This window comes from Dysidea avara, chromosome 6, assembly GCF_963678975.1.
Source record: "Dysidea avara chromosome 6, odDysAvar1.4, whole genome shotgun sequence".
Classification (NCBI taxonomy): Eukaryota; Metazoa; Porifera; class Demospongiae; order Dictyoceratida; family Dysideidae; genus Dysidea; species Dysidea avara.
Genome location: NC_089277.1, coordinates 26,899,706 through 26,920,537, shown reverse-complemented (window position 1 = coordinate 26,920,537; position 20,832 = coordinate 26,899,706). Strand labels below are relative to the sequence as shown.

Below are 20,832 nucleotides of genomic sequence, written 5' to 3'. Positions count from 1 at the left end.
TTTAACTGGATTCCTTTCAAACCACAAAAAGGCACTCCTACGATAGTTACTCCATCTACATAGCAATTTTCAGCTCATTCCTTCAAGCGGTTTACCCTGTGGGCATGACAGACCTTCGACCTTATTTTACGCAAATAATTGGTCATAACTCCGTGAATGTTCATCAGATTCCTACCAAACGTGGTACTGAGATTCGCCTTAATGAGCTCTTTAAGTGTGCCAAATTTCAGCCCTATTGGAGTACGCATTCGTGTTTTATGGCAGATTTTGCAAAGTGTGCGAAAAGAAGTAGAAGAAAAAAATGAAGAAAAAAACCCAAACGTTGGCCGCTCGTATCTCGGAAATGGCTGGAGCGATTTTCTTCAAATTGGGAATGTGGACTCCCCTACCTAGTTGGAACTTCTGTAGCAACTTTGGTTTCAATCAGATAAGGAATCACGGAGCTACAAAGGGGTGAAAATCGCGTTTACTTTCTTCCTGTAAATATACTCACGGTGTGGAACGCCGGCTTCTTGGGCCACACGACACACTACCGTGTGTCTTGATCTGTAAACAGTACTACGTATGTGTCACTATAATCCTGTATGTGCCCACATAATTATGTTCATACGTAGGTACTGTATGTCTAGTTGAGCCTCTAAACAGTAAAATTGACTGTTCTATTAGAGTATTTATGGATCTATATAATTATGTATTTGAAACTGAGCTATATAATTACGTATGTAGATGAATAGGCTTTGCTTATCTGACCAAGTTTGTTTGCCTTTATCTAAACACTGCTATAGTATGTCGATATTTGCCAAGTTAACGTATATTATTTATATATTATAGTACCACTTGTGGTCTTATAAATACAGCTCCTTTTCTTCTATATTGTTGTCCATTTGTTTTCTTCCATTTTATAGGAAAGGTTTTCCAGAGGACAGAATTAAGGCTGTATTACATCATTTAGAACGTGACATTAAGTATCAATCTACCAATTTTGGACTGACCTTAATTGCTGTATGTATTGTGATATATATGTGCATACGTATGTCTCTCATATATGTACGTATGTATGAGTGTGTGTGTGTGTGTGTGTGTGTGTGTGTGTATGTGTGTGTGTTTGTGTGTGTGTGTGTGTGTGTGTGTAAGTATGTACTATAAGTTATGGTACAAATCTGTTCAAATGATTAAGGACCAATTATTGCATGTACACACTGTAGTCAGTGATGCCAACATGGAACCATGATGGTGATCCTGTACCAAATCTGATGGTCAACAGTAGAGTGGACGAGTTCAAGGTTGGTATTTAATGATGACTATACTGAGTTGTTGATATGACTCAACAATGAACCTTACGTGTTATAGAGTGTTCTTCCAACATTGTGTGTGAGTGTGCATGTGCATGGGTGCGTGCGTACATGTGTGTATGCGTGTGTGCATGCGTGTGTGCATACGCGTGTGTTTGTGTGTGCGCGTGTGTGTGTGTGTGCATGCGTGCGCGTGTGTGTATGATTCTGCTACAAAAGCTGTCATACATGTTCAGTGTAGTGTGGTGGGACCAGACCATATGTTCTAGTCTTGCTATGGTTATAATAGAAACACAATTTCAGTGTATATGATGGAACTCTACAGTTGTACATACGTTGCACATACGTTGCACATACAGTACCGTACATTACATGGATATAGAGAATACGCATTAGTACAACCACTGGATGTTGTATTTGAGTATCACTGACTGCTCTACTAAATGTCATACTGATATGATCTAGTTTATTATATAAAAGTGGTCCAACCTTATAGTTTGGCCATCCCCTATGCCTAATGCATACCAGGAGCTCATCAAATCCTATAGACAAGGGAGCGTGTAACTCCGTACACTACCAATGCTACGGGCGAATTCAAGCATGGCGTCCAATGTTACTATGTGTATTTGGTTACATCATTCTTACACGCAACAGGGATACACTAAATGGGCTGCTACTCCATCACCTTATGTAAAGCTGCTTTAATAGGAAGATTGTCGAGTCGAAAGTAGAGCTTGGAATAGTCAAGTGGAGTAATTTCATGTAATTTCACATGATTAGTGACTGTAGAAAGACTGTCCTGCTAAGCCTGTGCTACTATTCCTCCGTCGTGCCATTGAACTTCGTTTCCATAGCTTTGCTTCATTGCAGCGGAAACGTGACGTACTCGAGCATGTGCCTCCGTATAATATCCTAATTAGGAAATTTTAAAAGTTACTTATTATAGTACACGGCAGCCATGTTTGAATTTCGCTGTTTACGGAGTTACGTGCTCCCTTGTCCATAGGATTTGATGCACTCCTGTGTGTACAAATGGACTTAAATGTATATGAGTGTATACACATATATACTGTACATGTATACACATGTATTAATAAATATCTTATGTCTAAAAAACCAAACCTATATGACTTATAGTGCTGTATTTATATTGCTGTTACCTAGAATTCTTAATTTTCTTTTACTTAATTAATATGTTAAAGCTGTGTGTATTGTTTTTTGATATTACAGGAGTTACTCAAATCACCTACTGTACTTATTTACAAGAACAGATCCAGCAATATTTTCTTGACAACAAGCATCATCTCACATTAGTGATGACACCAGAGGTACATACTACGTATGTACATACAATGTATACTGTACATATGTTGTACATATTGTCCATGCGTTAGCACAGGTGTACCTACAGCTTACATACGTATATGCTGTACTGTGTGTGCATACACATGTAATACTCAGTGATACACATTTACACAATGTACCATAACCTTTAAGTGAAAAGTTACAGGACTGTATATATAGCATAACTCATAAGCAATCAATTATCGGCCTTGTTGTACATCAACCTACAAGATTCTTGTTTAGAACAAGATATGCACAAACTTTTTATACCCAGCCAATAGGCAATTTAATCAGCTAGGTGTCCCAACATACCAGCTCCCCAGGCAGTGGCGTTTTTCATTAATATCCGGCCAAAGACAGTGGTATACAGCATCAATTATCGATGGTCATTTATTATCCACTTGTTAACTTGTGTACATCAATTATCATCTGGTTTGAGGTATTTCGCTTGTAATTTCCACACAATTCTAAATCTTGCCAATAGTCTACCAGTACTAGTTGTACATAATTCCACCAAAATTTCAAGTAGGTCTTATGCATGATTTTTGAAATACACTGTACAATTTCTAATGTTTCTAATAAAACAAACACTTCGGGATTTTAATGCTTTAAACACATTTTAAAACAAATTAAACAGCACTATTATTTCATCAAGAGTCTCACAAAAGTCAGCACAGTAATCCTGGTACCACTGAGAAGAGCTGTAGCTACTCTGCTTCCTGATGTACAGCAATGCAACCAATGACGTACAAGCTCTTTGTCCTTTAATACTAACCAACAACTTCTATCTACTGTGTATGGATTTCTTATCCACTATGTACACCTAGCTCCTGAGCAGTGTAACATATCTTCAACACTTGACAGCATGTGACCAGCCTCCAAATCTCTAAAAGTCAAGAGTACTGTAGTCGATGGTGCCTGATTTCAAGTAAGTGTGTTTTAAATTACAAGCACTCTTCCAGCTTACCCTTGCTTTTGTAATCAGTTGTTTACATAGCCTCATATTTACTTTGATTCACTTTGTTTTCTGAGCTATTTCCTTCTAGGTATCTCCATTGTTCATCACGTCCAACTACCACAGCACGTCTTTCCGTCCACATAAATGACCTGTAACAGCTGTCTCTGTACAGCCACTAATCCATCATGGTTAAAACTACCGTAAACAGTGCAAAGAACATGAATCCCAAGTCCTGTCAGTGGTGACTTTCTCAAAAACAGATGCGTAAGTGTGTGAACAAACATTATTCTACTGGGAAGGGCGATTATTCCGACAGAGCCAATCACTAGAGCCTTTTGAAAAACTGCAGTCAGTCTCTTCTTATGTTGAATGTCATGTGTAAGGCTCAGTGTGCACTACAACAAAAGAAACAACATGGATATAGTTAAATATGCTGCTAATATCATTTTCACGCCAAGAATAATAGACTAGCGCATACAAACTAAGTCACAAACAAACCTCTCATCATTCACCAACAGTACAATGCAATAGAAGTTAATTTAAACTGCTATGTAGGATGACAGAACAAAGCAGCACAAGTGTACCGAAATTCTGTGTTTGAACCTGGGTTCTGTATGACAATAATAGACGTCAAGGTGGCTGATAATAGACGTTGGTTGATAACCGATTACTTATGCTAGTGGGTAATTAATTTAATTGGGTGCCACATTCAGTGGCATACGTATACTGGAAGTGCTGGAGGCTCATACATGTTTTGAAATAAGATATGCATACATCTTTGTGGGTGACTATAGTGTAAATTGTAGAATCAATAGTTCATAGCTGGGGAGAACCTGAGTAAGCCCCAGTATTGTCAGTTGAGCATGATATGTATGTCGTGTGCACAAAAATTTTCTGAAGAAACAACAAAGCCCCACACTTATTTGGAAAGTACTGACTGTACATCATACATGTACGTACACCCTGCATGTACGATAATTTTGTGAAGAACACATGGACTGATATGGAAAGAGAGGGAGATTAAGGAGAAGAGAATATGAGACGCCCCAAGAATCAAGGACATCAAGATTCAGGAGATATTCCCGTTCTTCACTGGTCATTGCAGCACTCCTATCTACCACTCGCCAATCTAGTGCCAATCTGCATATATAAAGTGCCATTGTATGGGGATAGTACCAGGATTCAGCAAACACTCAGTATGCTTGACTTCATGAACACCATTCAACAGTTCTCTATCACCAGTAGAGATGTAGCTACGTACGTAGATGTTATTATTTGATCAAAAGTGAACTTGCTACAGTGATTTTGTACACAGAATACTCCCCATACAAAATGTGATTTTTCAACAAAGAACACTGTTTAAGGAGTCAACACACTCCAGCTTTTAATAAAATTTTGTAAGTGGGGAAATTTCATAATTTTAATTTTGCTGGGCTGTAACTTTTTCAACAGTTTTAAGTCAGCATTTATGGTAAAGATATGTTAGGCTATGGGGATTAATTTGCACTAAAGCGGTAAATTTTAGCTTTGCTGGTTTTTTTGAAAACAGTTTTATTGAAGCAGTGTAGCACGATTTTGCTGCAAAAGTTTTATTTTGTACCAAAATTCACTCCGAGTTGTTTCTTTTAATCATTAGGTTTATTATAATGTTTCTACCTGCTTAGTATTAATAATTAGCGACTAGCAATTTCTGAAACCAAGCTTAATTTGTGGCTCAACCAGCGTAACTGAATGATTGCACAATGAAATCAACTGAACAAGAAATGCAGTGCTGCAGAATGTCTGTGGCTGTTTTAAGGACTAATCTTGTTCTGTAGTGTGTTTCATACCAAAGTAAGATAGTTTTCTTGCATCTTCGTAGCTTGCAGCAGAAATCTACGAAATTACCCTACATGCATTTTTGATGCCTTCCAATATTTCGTGCCATATCTCCTAACAGCTATGCCGAATCACTTACAATTTGATATGCATAGAGCACATAAGCACATGTCATTTTTTGGTCGCAATTGATTGTAAATTATGAACACTAAAGCAAATTATCTACAAAATTGCCCTGCCTTACCTTACTAAATGGTGCTCGATTCAAGTGTTAACTACTTATCATATAACTAGCTAGCAAGTCTTCTAGATTGTCACACTGGCCCACAATGGTTTTAGCATCTGTCTGGTATCATACAGTATGATAGTACTGTGTAGTAGGGACCACAAAGGTGTGGGCGTGGCCCATGAAAAAATCCTCCAAAAACCAGCCTTACTTTTCCCTGATGACGATGAAGCAGTATTGGTTGGAATTTTCTACTGACTGACTGAGTAACTGATTGATGCCTTCAGACAAGCATAACTCAATACCGGCTAAGGCTACAGGCTTGATTTTTTCACTGTTCAATGTTGCTTATGCCTGAGAGGTGCCTTTTGCCATACCGCAGTACATACAGTGCATTCTTCATGGACTTATCATTATCCACCTTTGTGTCGCATTCATCTTTGCTAACAGTGAAAAGTGTCGATCCAAGAGTAACACTACAGTGAATTGGCCTGAAACTACGTGCAAGTTAATCTAACACAACACTTGTAAGTGCATGTCAACACTCCTAATATGCATTCCTATAGCCAACATGCATTCATGACTTGTTTTCTCAAGTGATAGTGTATGTTGGTTGCTTGTATTTGTAATTGTAAACTAGGTAGCCGTAGGGACAATGTACATGACATGTATTCGATAAAGCCATGAGCTCCTGACTCATAGCTTATCAAATAAAAACTTGGTGACTTCATGCATATGAAAGCTGCAAAAGAAGAGATTTGATTTAAGTGAGTGACAAAGAATCTTTTGTAGCTATATAATAATAGTACGGTTTACTGTGTTGAAGAGAAACATAATTATGGTGCAAAGTTAATATTATGTGGTTGAGTGATCTGGTGCAAGTACACTTAACCTCTCACACCATACGCCTACTTTGCTGTATGTACGTAATAAATGCGTGCATTCCTTGATGATACATCACCATGACCAACTTGTTATGGTAACTTATTACAACCACATGATGATATCAACAATATTCTCTTGACATCGACCACTACACATCACCACAATACACAATAAGGACTCAGCACTTTTGCTAGTACTACAAAAGAGTTTACATTGTGAGGTGATCACATATGTAGTTTCATTAGTGGCTCTACAATGAATAATACTGCTACTATTGCTACTGTAATAATGTTAGTGGCTGTTGGGATATTGCCACTCTGCCTTGTCAGTAGTCAACGGACAAAAAATGGTCTTATTGACAATTGCTGTGATCTAGGTTGTGGTAGTCTTGCTTTCTCCAAAAAGACTAGACCAGCTGGGATTTATACCATTTCTAGTGTGTGCAGAGATGACCATTTAGAGGCTGATGTTTACTGTGACACCATCAATGGAGGAGGAGGATGGTAGGTAGTACAAAGGAGACAATATGTTTTAACAGGACCTGGGTTGAATATGAAGATGAATTTGGCAAGTTAAGAATTTTGGTATGGACGGAGACCCCTCCATTGTCTTACTGGTCAAGGTGGCTAGGAAATGGGAATGGACGTCAAGTTAGCTGATGGAACTAAAATCTTTCTCTAATGTAAACAGTTCAATCTTTCTCCATTGCATCAGCTGAAGACAACTACAAACTAACTGTACCAGATTCCAGGGGACCACTACTGATTTGATGGCAATTCACAATGGCATGAATTTCAGCACAAAGGACAATGACAATGATTGGTGGACTAGTAATTGTACTTTACATTATAATCCTAGTCTACCAGCTGGTGGATGGTGGTATACGGCTTGCTGGGGTCGAGGCATTAACCCAAGAATATTTTATAATCACAAGGATGGGATATATTTTAACTACCAGCATTGTCCATTTTCCTTCATGGAATTAAAAATCTGGCCATCTGATTGTACCATCAACTGACATAATGACTTCTTACATAATGACAATATCTGTATGTGTTTGTGCTATTGTCATGTTTTTTACTACCAATTTGCAAATAAATTTTACTCACGAGAGCTCTACTCATGAGTTGTACATATGTGAGGCATAAACAATTCTGTGATAGAGTGCTGTCCAATGCTAGTTATTGTATGTATATATATATATTGTTTCTAACCCATGTACATCTGCATGCTTAATTTACCTAGCTAGACAGCAATATCACAGCTGGCTAGTAGTGTTTATTGCAGTGACAGCTTCGATGGTAACAGAACAAACTTCCATAGCTCTACTGCATGGCTGACCATTTGATGACCAGTTATCAACAATATACTTACAGTACATTGTATAAACATTGTATATTCTCTATAATGTCAATAGCTACTGGTGTTTAAACTGTTGCATTAATGTCTTATGAAACTTACCTGGTGACCACACCCACTGATGTCAGTAACTGTTCTTACAAATCCAATGATTAACATAAGAGTATAAATTGCTCACGAGCTTCCATTTCAAGAGCATATACTGTATCACTTGACACTCACAATTTCCTTTCGAGTGCGAGTTGCGAGTACAATGTTGTCAGTACTGTTACTGCATACAGAAGTGTATTATGTGATATTTGTGGAACCATAAATTTTGTATAAGATGGAAATTTTACAGTACGTAGCTACATTATTACCCCAAGAGCTATTATTAACTCATGCTACGTATTTTACATACTCAATTTCTCGTTATGCCTGTCCTTCACAAACTGGCAGTCTAAATTACTATACCAGATCATTACATAATAATTTTCTGGGGTCTATGCATCAATAGGGCAAGCATATGTTGTATACATGTATATGCAAAGGATTGATGAATATATCTGCCAAGACAACTCAATTTTAAGGTCAGAACCACTCTTTGGGATCTGTCTATACCTCATAGTGTAGCTACTGAGTGGCAGTTATGGTGTTTGATTTTGCTATCCATTACACAGTATGGAGTGTTCAGAAAAACATGCGCGTTTAACTCTGCAGCTTGCATACGAGCTCTAGTCACTGGAAATAAGAATGAAAGAAAATTTTATAAACATCTGCTGCATTATTGACAAAATTATCTGTATACACACATACGTACGCATTACAACACGCATTTATACAAGTTAAAGAACAGATGTATTCATTTAGTAGTGTACCTACTTTTTATAGGATGATTATGGAGCCAAACAAACTGCACTAGAATCTGATACACTTGATAAAGTGGTTGGGTCTCTTTCAGCTTCAGAGAAAGAAGAAGTATACAAGAAAGGTACGTACTGTATATCAGAGCTGAGCGATATACTGCTATTGTTAGTATAGTGTGATATTTAAGTCATACCAGTTTTGATACTGCCTGTGTTTATTTTTATTTTTTATTTTAACTTTTTTATTTAAACTTTAGTAGCTGGGTGACATAGTAGACTAGTATGCTCATAGTGTAGCAGGAAAGTGGCCTATAAATGCCGAGAAATGCAGTCAGCTTCAGACACTTTTTCAAAGGCACTTATAATAATAATTACCATTTTATATGTATGTATATGCATCTTTGCCAGTGTGCTAGAATGAGAGGATGAGACAATTTGTAAAACAAACACTGTATTTTGAAACATAATATGAATGTCTTAATTCTGTATATACAGTCAGTATATGTGACCGGATTTGCGAAAAGGTAACTTTTCCACACATTTTACATACTAGCAAACAAAATGACGTAACACCTGACTCCATACACTGATTAACTTGCACTTAGTATGAAAATGTAGCCAAATACTGTAGCTACACTCATGGAAAATTTCAGCAAATTATATGAAATGATCAAAAACGTTATGAAGCCTCAAAGTTCACAAAATGGGTCAAATTTTGTGTGAAAAGGGTACCTTTTTGCAAATCCGGTCACATATGTGTCTTACATGCAAGTACAGTACGGTACATATATATCGCTCAAATGCAACATTGTCTCGCAAGAGTGCAAGCTATTAAAAAATCGCTAATTGAAGGACGTGGCACCCATTTCACTCACAAGTATTCATCCCAAATGTTTGTCTATTTCCAAACACTCTGTATCTATGTATATGTATACACATATACATAAATTATGCATGACAGTTCTACGTATTAGACTATATTCTTCCAAGATAATTCTAATAACAGAGTATATGCTAGAGTATTATCAACAATATGTATCAACCAGCTTCGTAGTACTATGTAGTTATCTGAACACATTTTTTAAGAATAACTAAGCTGATACAGTATTATTCTACTAAAGAACCACCCTGTAACATACATGCATAACCTGATTTGATAAGTCATAACAGTTTTTCAACAATGAAATACATACATGACCTTATCCTACATACATGCATACAAACAGTATGTGTACATGTATCAAGGTACACAGATCCCTGTGTTTTATAATAGTTTAACTATTTCCAGTACTGTTTTGTATTGGCACTGTATGTACACACTTCAGGATGAGAGCTGTTAGATGATCAGAACAGTCCACCTGATATTGAGTGTTTGCCCCCTCTACATGTCACAGGTATGTCAAATTTGTACTTAAGTTAGTGTGTACATACGTACATATTTACATGTAACAAATTTTTGATTTTGTTTTCGGATGGAAACAGCTTCTTGCTTAAAGAGTCTATCTTTATTAAACTCAGTATAGGCCAGAAAGCTTAATCTGTGCTGCAGACTTTGTTGTAAGGTGGTTTTTTCACTCCATGATTTTATTGTATGTGGGCTGGTCATCCAAGATTAAAACACTCTAATAGAGCAGTCACGTAAATACTCTAATAAAGCAGTCAAGTGTATAACAACAATCCTTGCACTGAATTTGACAGCTATTAAAGGCACCAGTAATGTAAAGTCTAGCAGACTCTCTAAAATTTTCAATTTTTTATTCATCTAGTTTAATGTGCAGAGTTAGTGCATGTGTGTAAGTAAACTGTGTGTAAATAATATGTTCTACAATGCATGTGAATACGTATGTATTATGTACAGTATGTACATGCATATTGTGTACTTCTGTATGTTTGGCATGTTTGCTGTATACACCTGTATGTATGTATGAACTGCACACTGTGTATGTCTTGAAGTTATTTTCAGGAGTGGATAAGTACTGTATTGTATCTTGCAGTGCTTATACACTCCTTTTTATGGCTATGAATATTCTGTAATATGTATATAAATTGTTTTTCTCATCTGTATGCCAACTTACGTATTTGTTATGCATGGCTAATTCAAACAATATGTGAGTCTTTCAATGATTTACTCATAAGTTAAACACAGTACATGTACGTAGGCATATTGCTTACTGTCTCAGTTTGTAAATTGCATGAAGCAGAATATTATGTATGTACAGTATACATTACAGAATACATGCAAGCAAAATGGGTGCCATGGCCTTTAATTAGCGAGTATTTTAATTACTCGCACTCTCGTGAGACGACATTGCATTTGAGCAGTATCGTATGTGTGTACATATATACCTGATCAAATACATACGTACATACATCCTCAGATTAGTAGACTTGCATGCATGCATAGATCTCCATACTCAGTTGTTTCACAGAAGCATAGTGCATCATTTTAGTACTGCTTCTAAATGGCTGACACCTTTGTTCATGTGTATCACCACATTTGTGATGATCATCAATTCATGTTAAAAAGCAGTAAAACTTAGTGAATAGCATTGAACTTGTTCAATATTACAGTTTTCTATGATGAAGCTACACATCTATGCATGCAGTATGTTAGTACGTACTTGTGTACTGTATACTGGTTGAGATTCCACTGTAAAGAAAAGTATGAAACTAGTCAAACTACATATGTATGTATGTATGTATGTATGTATGTATGTACACATAGTGCGCGAAATAACATTCGGTCAATATAATTGAATTTGTTTGGAAATGCTGTCCTTTTAGTGTTAGGATTGGGCTAGGATGGAAACCAGACATGATGGTATTGACAAGTAATTAAGTTATGTGTTTTTTGCCTTGTACTAACCACAAAGACATGCCCAACTTAACCTCTGAGGTTAACAGTTTACTATGTTGTGCCAGCCTACTTGTATCAGTCACCTGTACTGCAGTAGTAAAATGCATTTATAATCTGATTGCCATTAGTATTTTTACTTGTGGTATTCATGATATCACCTGCACAACCAGATTTCAAGCTAGAATTAACAAGACATCAGTGCATCTATTCATTAACACGCATCCTGGTACTTTACTTTACCACCCCGGTGCAGAAGTGCAGGGCGCCGAGTGTTGCCGTAAAGCCAGTGAAGCTGGCCCCTGCACCTACTGCCCCGGGGTGATTTATTGGAGCGGGAAAAATATACATCCTATCCGCACTATATCATCGGCATGCAGTGCCTCAGTCCTGGCTTGTCAGTAAACACGGGATTTGCACATACCACCCGGCGGTGCCCATTAAGTTTTACTTGTGATAGCGGACTTGCCTGTGCACCGCCAGCACGGGGGCACTCTAATCTCGATACAACACATGTGGTTGCTTACCTCACCTGATGTGTACCACAAGTTACCTTAGGGCCATTCCTTTGTCCAAACAGTGGGCGAGCACCAGGCCCCCTTCTCGCCACCCAACCACCCCCAAGCATCTTGCAGTGGGCCGGTGCTTGCCCCCCTCTCGAGGGTGAGCAGTCGCCACCTGTAATGGGAAACACACAGCAAAAGCACAGTCAATACCATATAACATACTATGCACAATGCATAACCCCAATTAGTGGAAGCTTCAAGCAAGTGATAATTTGGGTTAGGGGCAACTGAGGGGTGATCAACAGCGAACAAGCAGGATAATAGTAAACACGCATGCAAGCCGTGTATTGAGAACATGTGCGATTGTTGACACACGCGCAATCCGAATATAAGCCAGCAATGCAACCTGCAATGGTCGCGTGTGTAGGCATAAAGACACGTACGTATCAAGCTACACATGCAATAGTGATGAATGCAAATAACACGCATGCAATAATCACGCATGCAAATAACACGCATGCAAATAACACGCATGCAATAATCATGCATGCAAATAACACGCATGCAAATAACACGCATGCAATAATCACACATGCAAATAACATGCATGCAATAATCACGCATGCAAATAACATGCATGCAATAACACGCATGCAAACAACACGCATGCAATAATCACGCTTGCAATAACACGCATGCAAATAACACGCATGCAAATAACACGCATGCAATAACACGCATGCAAATAACACGCATGCAAATAACACGCATGCAATAATTACGCATGCAAATAACACGCATGCAAATAACACGCATGCAATAATCACGCATGCAAATAACATGCATGCAAATAACACGCATGCAATAATCACGCATGCAAATAACATGCATGCAGTAATACGTATGCAATAACACGCAAGCAATGAGTATCTATAATCGGCTTGACATAACCAATGTGTAAGGTAAAGCTTTGCGGGAGCTTGCACAAGTTGCACAATGTTTTCGGTCAAATTAGTAAAGTAATAACCCTTGACACGCCCAAATTCTCCTCAAAATCCCCTCCAGTTGCCCCTAGTGCTGGTATATGAGATGGTTGATTTCATGATTGAGATAGTGACATGTACTAACATAAATAATACATAATACTGGTAGTTTGAAGTTGACAGGTATACGGTTACATTGCTTGAGTGTCTGGTTCCCACGTTGGTTGGCCGGAGGCATCTGTATGGGATAATAGTTCAAAGATCTTGGATGTTAATGATGGTTGATGGTGAATATAGGTAAGGTAAGCATTGCTAGACCATCAACCTAGGCTTTTGATTAACCATGCTGGGAGTCCTACAGCTGCTGCAGTGGTTGCTTCCCCGATGCGAAAGCTGTGTGACGCATACTGTGATTCGTTGAGCCCGGCTTGGTGGAGGAGTTCGCGAAGTGTCTTGGTAACAGCTGCGTGTGATAGAGGATGGAATCTGCCAGCTTTAAAAAGAAGGGTAATTGGGGCCACAATGCCAGAGAGTTTGCGGTAAACTTCAAAGGCGTGACATGGGCATGTTGATGATTTTGTCTTGAAAATTTTGACTGTGCAACCGCGTCGGAAAGGATCAGTCTTAGATTGGTGCAGGATGATGGAAAGGTGATCGGTCGTGAGAGTAACATCACACCAGCGGAGGTTAGTGTATTCGCTCACCCTTAGGAAGCCATAAAAAGCTAAGGTGAATGCACACCATAGCATTCGTTGTTCATGGACGGTGTAAAGTGATTGGCGTAGCTGCTCCTTTAAGGTACGCATAACATTGACAGTGATGGGCAAGCGGGTGTGCTGGTTGTCACCCCGCAGACGTCTGATACCCCTGCACACTAGTTGTAAGAGGTCATCTACAGTAGGATCAGGCATACCACATTCTATGTGGTTGAAGCGGATGGCTGCTAGATATACCTTAATAGTTTAATAAGACACGAATTGGGATTCATGAGCACAAAAATACTGGAGTGTTGGGGATGATGCTGGGGCTGATGTAAGGGAGTATTGGTTGCAAAATGACCAAAACTTTGCTAGTCCTGATTGGTATGTCCGTCTCGTTGACTCGGCAACACCATGATGCCGGCATTGCAGGAGGTGGTTGTGAAGATTTGAGTTGGCCATGCAGGGATGTGATCGGGGAGAATGTTGGCCTTGGGGACTAGCTTCCTGAATCTCTCCATCTGAAAACGAGACAGGGAATCAGCTATATCATTACACACACCAGGGACATGAATCACACATACATTGATATCAAGACACACGGTAGTGTGTCGTGCGGCCCAAGAAGCTGGCGTGCCACCCTTGAGTATATTAACAGGAAGAAAGAAAATGCAATTTTCACACCTATGTAGCTCTGTGATCCCTTATCCGATTGGAACCACATTTGCTAGAGAGGTGCTGGCCAGTAAGGGGAGTCTACACACCAAATTTGAAGAAAATTGCTCCAGCCATTTCCGAGATACGAGCGAACAAAATTTCGTTTTAATTTCTTCGTTTTTTTCTTCTTCTACTTCTTCATTTCGCACACTTCGCAGAATCTGCCATAAAACACAAATGCGTGCTCGGATCGGGCTGAAATTTGGCACACTTAAAGGGCTCATTAAGGCGGAGCTCTGTACCAACTTTGGTAGGAATCCGATGAACATTCACGGAGGTATGACCGATTATTTGCGTAAAATAAGGTCGAAGGTCTGTCACGTCTACAGGGTAAACTCCTTTGAGGAATCAGTTGAAAATTGCTATGTAGATGGAGCAACCATTGTAGGAGTGTCTTTTTGTGGTTTGAAAGGGATCGGGATAAAGACCACGGAGATATGACACAAAACCCGACTTGTGTCAAAATTACGCGATCGATTTTTATGAATAAAAAACTATTAGTTTTCGTGTCTATCAGGCAAACCGCTTAGAGCAATGAGCTGAAAATCAGTATGTAGTTGGAATAATCATCATAGAAAGTCCTTGCAGTAGTACAGAAGAATTGGAGTACAAACCACTAAGTTATGATTCGAAAGGCAACTACGTGTAGCAAATGCGAGATTAGATTAGATTAGATTAGATTATCCATTTTTGTCAAAAGACAAGGGTACACAAAAGGCTAAGCCTGTAAACGTGCTCCCCTTCACAAAAAGCACATACAAAACAACACACACACATGTACACTGAATAAAAAACAAATAAAAAAAAACAACACTAAACAGATGTATTAAAAGCTTATACAAAACTGAAGACATATAGTTGATGCTACACAAAAAGAAATCGACGAAGAGCAGAGTGAAAAGCAACACGATTTGACAGTTGAAGAATACTGTGAGGTATTGAGTTCCACAGAAAAGGAGTGTTGACAAAGAAAGAGTGACGATAAGGGTTGATGGTCGATGAGGGAATGGAAAGTGATTGAGGGTGAGATCTTGTGTTTGTAAAAGAAAATTGGAAATACTTGTTAAATGGGATTGAAATTCGATTGTGTAAAATATCATGAGCTAGGCTAATAGAACTGAAGGATCTCCTAGAGTGGAGGGTAGGCCACTTAAGCTGATGCAAACATGAGTCAGAGGATTTAGTCCAGTTTCTAGTAGCAGAATTCTACCTGCTACCACAGACCCAGCATGCAGCACGTCTTTGAATTGATTCCAGCTGCAAAATATCTTTAGAAGAATGAACACACCAAACTGATCGAGATACTCTAATAGAACAGTCACCCTAATAAAGCATTCAGCTGCATTTATAATTTACTCAATTATATTACATTGCAAATTATTCTGGAGGGAATTCAGTTACAAACAAGTCACCCTGTAGTCAGATCAGCCAGAAGAAGGTACCTAATAGAGAGTTCAGCTACAAAGAAACCATCATGTAGAGAGTTCAGCTCAAAAAAATTGCCCTGTAGAGAGATCAGCTAGAAGAAGTTACCTTGTAGAGAGTTCAGTTACAAAGAAACAATCATGCAAAGTGTTCAGCTACAAAAAAATCACCCAGTAGAAAGTTCCGCTATGAACAGATCACACTGTAGAGAGTTCAGTTAGAAACAAGTTATGTTGTAGAGAGATCAAGTAACCTTGTAGAGAGTTCAGCTACAAAGAAACCACCATGTAAGAGAGTTCAGCTGCAAACAAATCACCTGTAGAGAGTTCAGCAGGAACAAGTCACCCTGTACAGAGATCAGCTAGAAACAAGTCACCCTGTAGAGAATTCAGCCACAAACAAATCACCCTGTAGAAAGATCAGGTAGAAGATTTTACCTTGTAGAGAGTTCAGCTGCAAACAAATCCCTTGTAGAGAGTTCAGCTAGAAACAAGTCACCCTGTAGAGAGATCAGCTAGAAACAAGTCATCCTGTAGAGAGTTCAGCTAGAAGAAGTCACATTGTAGAAAGTTCAGCTACAAAGATAAACTACCATGTAGAGAATTCAGCTACAAACAAATCGCCCTGTAGAAAGATTAGCTAGAAGAAGTTACCTTGTAGGGAGTTCAGCTACAAACAGATCACCCTGTAGAGAGTTCAGCTACAAACAAATCACACTGTAGAGAGTTCAGTTACAAAGAAACCACAATGTAGAGAGTTCAGCTGCAAATAAATCACCCTGTAGAGAATTCAGCTACAAACAAATCACCCTGTAGAAAGATCAGCTAGAAGAAGTTACCTTGTAGAGAGTTCAGCTACAAAGAAACCACCATGTAGAGAGTTCAGCTGCAAACAAATCACCTGTAGAGAGTTCAGCTAGAAACAAGTCACCCTGTAGAGAGATCAGCTAGAAACAAGTCACCCTGTAGAGAGTTCAGCTAGAAGAAGTCACATTGTAGAGAGTTCAGTTACAATGAAACTCCCATGTAGAGAGTTCAGCTGCAAACAAATCACCCTGTAGAGAACTCAGCTACAAACAAATATGCCCTGTAAAAAGATCAGCTAGAAGAAGTTACCTTGTAGAGAGTTCAGCTACAACAAAACCATCATGTAGAGAGTTCAGCTACAAACAAATCACCTGTAGAGAGTTCAGCTAGAAACAAGTCACCCTGTAGAGAGATCAGCTAGAAAACAAGTCACCTTGTAGAGAGTTCAGCTACAAAGAAACTACCATGTAGAGAGTTCGGCTGCAAACAAATCACCCTGTAGAAAGTTCAGCTATGAACAGATCACCCTGCAGAGAGATCAGCTAGAAACAAGTCACCCTGTAGAGAGTTCAGCTAGAAGAAATTACCTTGTAGAGAGTTCAGGTACAAAGAAACCACCATGTAGAGAGTTCAGCTGCAAACAAATCACCCAGTAGAAAGTTCAGCTATGAACAGATCACCCTGTTGAGAGTTCAGTTAGATACAAGTCATCCTGTAGAGAGATCACCTAGAAGTATCACCTTGTAGAGAGTTCAGCTACAAACAAGTCATCCTGTAGAGAGATCAATGCAGCTAGAAGTTACCTTGTAGAGAGTTCAGCTACAAAGAAACCACCATGTAGAGAGTTCAGCTGCAAACAAATCACCCAGTAGAAAGTTCAGCTATGGACAGATCACCCTGTTGAGAGTTCAGTTAGAAACAAGTCATCCTGTAGAGAGATCACCTAGAAGTATCACCTTGTAGAGAGTTCAGCTACAAACAAATCACCTGTAGGGATTTCAGCTACAAACAAATCACCCTGTAGAGAGTTCAGCTACAAAGAAATCATCATGTAGAGAGTTCAGCTGCAAACAAATCATCCTGTAGAGAGTTCAGCTATTAAAAGATCACCCTGTAGAGAGTTCAGCTATAAGAAGTCACCTTTTAGAGAGTTCAGCTGCAAACAAATCACCCTGTAGAGAATTCAGCTACAAACAAATCTCCCTGTAGAGAGACCAGCTAGAAACAAGTCACCCTGTAGACAGATCAGCTAGAAGAAGTTACCTTGTAGAGAGTTCAGCTGCAAACAAATCACCCTGTAGAGAATTCAACTACAAACAGATAGCCCTGCAGAGAGTTCAGCTAGAGTCAAGTCACCCTGTAGAGAGAATCCTGTAAGGAGCTCATCTACATACAAGCAGATCACCCTGTAGAGAGTTCAGCTACATTTCAAGTCACCCAGTGGAGAGATCAGCTGCAAATTATCCTGTGGGGATTAATTGACATGTAATAAATATATGCAAGAGTTCATAATATAATGAACTCTTGATATATGCATTATATATATATATATATATAATTTGTATATTTACTGATAAAATCAGAATGAGGTAAAGTATTTATAAAATCTGCTTCATCTTTTTCTTTTTCCTGTGGTAAAGAATAATATATAGGTTAAAAAGTCCCAAAGCTGGCCATAGGCCGGCTTTGGGGTATACAAATACAAAAAGAAGTGAAATCTAATCAAAAACAGCCAAGCTGTAAAAAAAGGAGTGCGGCCCTTGAAAAGGCTATGGTGAAAAAAGATGTGAAATCCAAGGTGGCGGCCAAGAAATGGCTGTGATGGTAGGTTAATGGTAAAAATTTTAATAACGACAATTCAGGTGAATTTTGTGCCAATTGACCAAGCGGCACCAAATTCACCTGAATTGTCGTTATTAAAATTTTTACCATTAACCTACCATCACAGCCATTTCTTGGCCGCCACCTTGGATTTCACATCTTTTTTCACCATAGCCTTTTCAAGGGCCGCACTCCTTTTTTTACAGCTTGGCTGTTTTTGATTAGATTATAATTAGTAGCACAAAAGTATAACAGGCGAACCAAAGCCATGGTGTGAGGTGCACGCGTAGAACCCCTGCTCCAGTTATCAACAACAGCTTTTGATTATCACAATGAAAGACAATTTTTAGTCGGGACCAAATAGAGCCCCATGTATGGACTGCCAGTACTATGGCAAATAATTCCTTCCATGTGATATCCATTTTACTTTGTAGTGGTGACCAACGGGATTGGAGCCACCTACCATCCCAAAACGCACCCCAACCATGTAGTCCGGACTCATCCGTGTAGAGGTGAAGGGCTGGTGAAGGTACCCATCTGGTATTCAGAATGAGACTTGTGCCCGACCATTTGGGCAAGAAATCCAACCACCATTGCAGGTCCAAGTTTGCCTCAGTTGTTAGGCTGATGCGGTGGTGTAGGCAAGACACAGTGTTGCTGAGGTCGATCATTCTGCGCGGAAAGATTCGTCCAGCTGGGAGCACCTTGCAGCAAAATGATAACTTCCCTATTAGGGATAACAGCTCACGCTGAGTGCACTTGTCTCTTCGTCTCATCCAATGTAGCTCATCCATCAGGGTATGCTTTCTTTCATCTGAGATACTAGCTTCCATTGTAAGACTGTTTAGGTGGATACCAAGGAAGGTCATTGAGGTGGTGGGACCCTCCACTTTAGATAGTTTTATAGGGGCATTGATACTTTCACATAATGTGAACATCAATTGTAAATTATGTGCGCACTCCTGTGAAGCTGCTGGCCCGGCTGTGAAGAAGTCATCGAGGTAATGCAGCAAGTGCTGCACACCATAGGAGTGCTGCAAGATCCAGTGAATGGCTATAGAAAGTTGATTAAAAAGGTAATGGGGCGGACCTGAGGCCAAATGGTAAGCATGTATCTATGAAGAATTGTTGTCGCCACTGTATACCTAGTAAGTTCCAACCATCCGGTCTGACTGGTATCAAGCGAAACGCGTTCTTAAGATCGATCTTACTCATTAGTATTCCTGGGCCTAGTGCGTTAAGAATTGTGTAAGCGTCATCTATGGTGCAATAGGTTAATGAGTATAATTGTGGATCAATGTAATCATTTATGCTTTGTGCAAAATATGCTGATAGGTGGTATATTATCCGCCACCCCCCATCGTGCTTGGGCACAAGACCCAAACCAGAGGTGCGGAAGTTGGGGAGGGGTGGTTGGTCAAATGGACCAAGGATTCGTCCAGCTCTGCACTCGTCTTTCAGAGTTGCGTCAATGACTTCATGCTGCTGAGAGGCAGATTGTAGATTTGAAGCTAGATAGGTGAATTGGGGGTCTGTGTAGCCAATAGCACAGCCATGTCGCAAGTTATCAATGAGTTGTCTGACAAAGACTTTGTCGGGATAGGTACTTAATTCACGTTCAAGAATGAACAGTCGTAAGGGAGTCCATGGAAGGGGTTTAATGGTGGCAGGGCTGCCCTTTTGAAGGGAGCTCTTGGCCGGGTGGGGCCCGCCACAGTTCTCATATCTGTGAACAAATCTACAGTTTGCACGGATACAGTTGGACCTGTTGTAGTCGCGACATGTGTTGAGGTAGGTCGTTGTTGAGAGTTGGCAGGAGTTGGTGGTCCTTCTCCATAAGCTGGTAGTCCTCCATGAGTGTGTGGAGGAGAGGAACGAAAGGACAATGGCTAGGGTAATGAGTGGTACTACCACAATGATTACATGGCCAGTGGCTGGACTGAGCTGCTGTACCAGGGAAGTGTTCAAGCCATAGGTCTAAGTCTTGGATGTCCCACCTTAACGATGGGTCACTGGCAGCCTTGGTGCGAAACTTTACATCATAACTGACCCAAGCTTGTAGGGGGTGACTAGTGCTTGCGGAGGTGATTATACGCTGATACGCTATCAGGTACGGGGCACATGAAGGATTCAGCGATATGCGATGAGCTAGATACACATTCCATGCTTCCATCCATGCACTAAATGATGTTGTTTTTCTGCTGGAGGTTGGGGACTGGATGGAGAAATTATCCCCCGATTGATTTAGCTGGAGTGTTAGTGTCTGGGACTGGGGTTCTGGTGCACCAAACATGG

General features: G+C 39.6%; 1 protein-coding gene and 1 long non-coding RNA gene across 4 annotated transcripts in view; both read left to right on the top strand.

The window, feature by feature from the left end:
* The window catches only part of LOC136257513 (presequence protease, mitochondrial-like), a 129,047-nt gene that overhangs the window by 55,590 nt on the left and 52,625 nt on the right, over positions 1-20,832 (top strand). The window lies entirely within an intron of this gene.
* On the top strand, positions 908-2,595 carry LOC136258223 (uncharacterized). Its single transcript, XR_010702619.1, has 3 exons — positions 908-1,002; positions 1,206-1,283; positions 2,523-2,595. It is a non-coding gene; the product is annotated as an uncharacterized lncRNA (long non-coding RNA).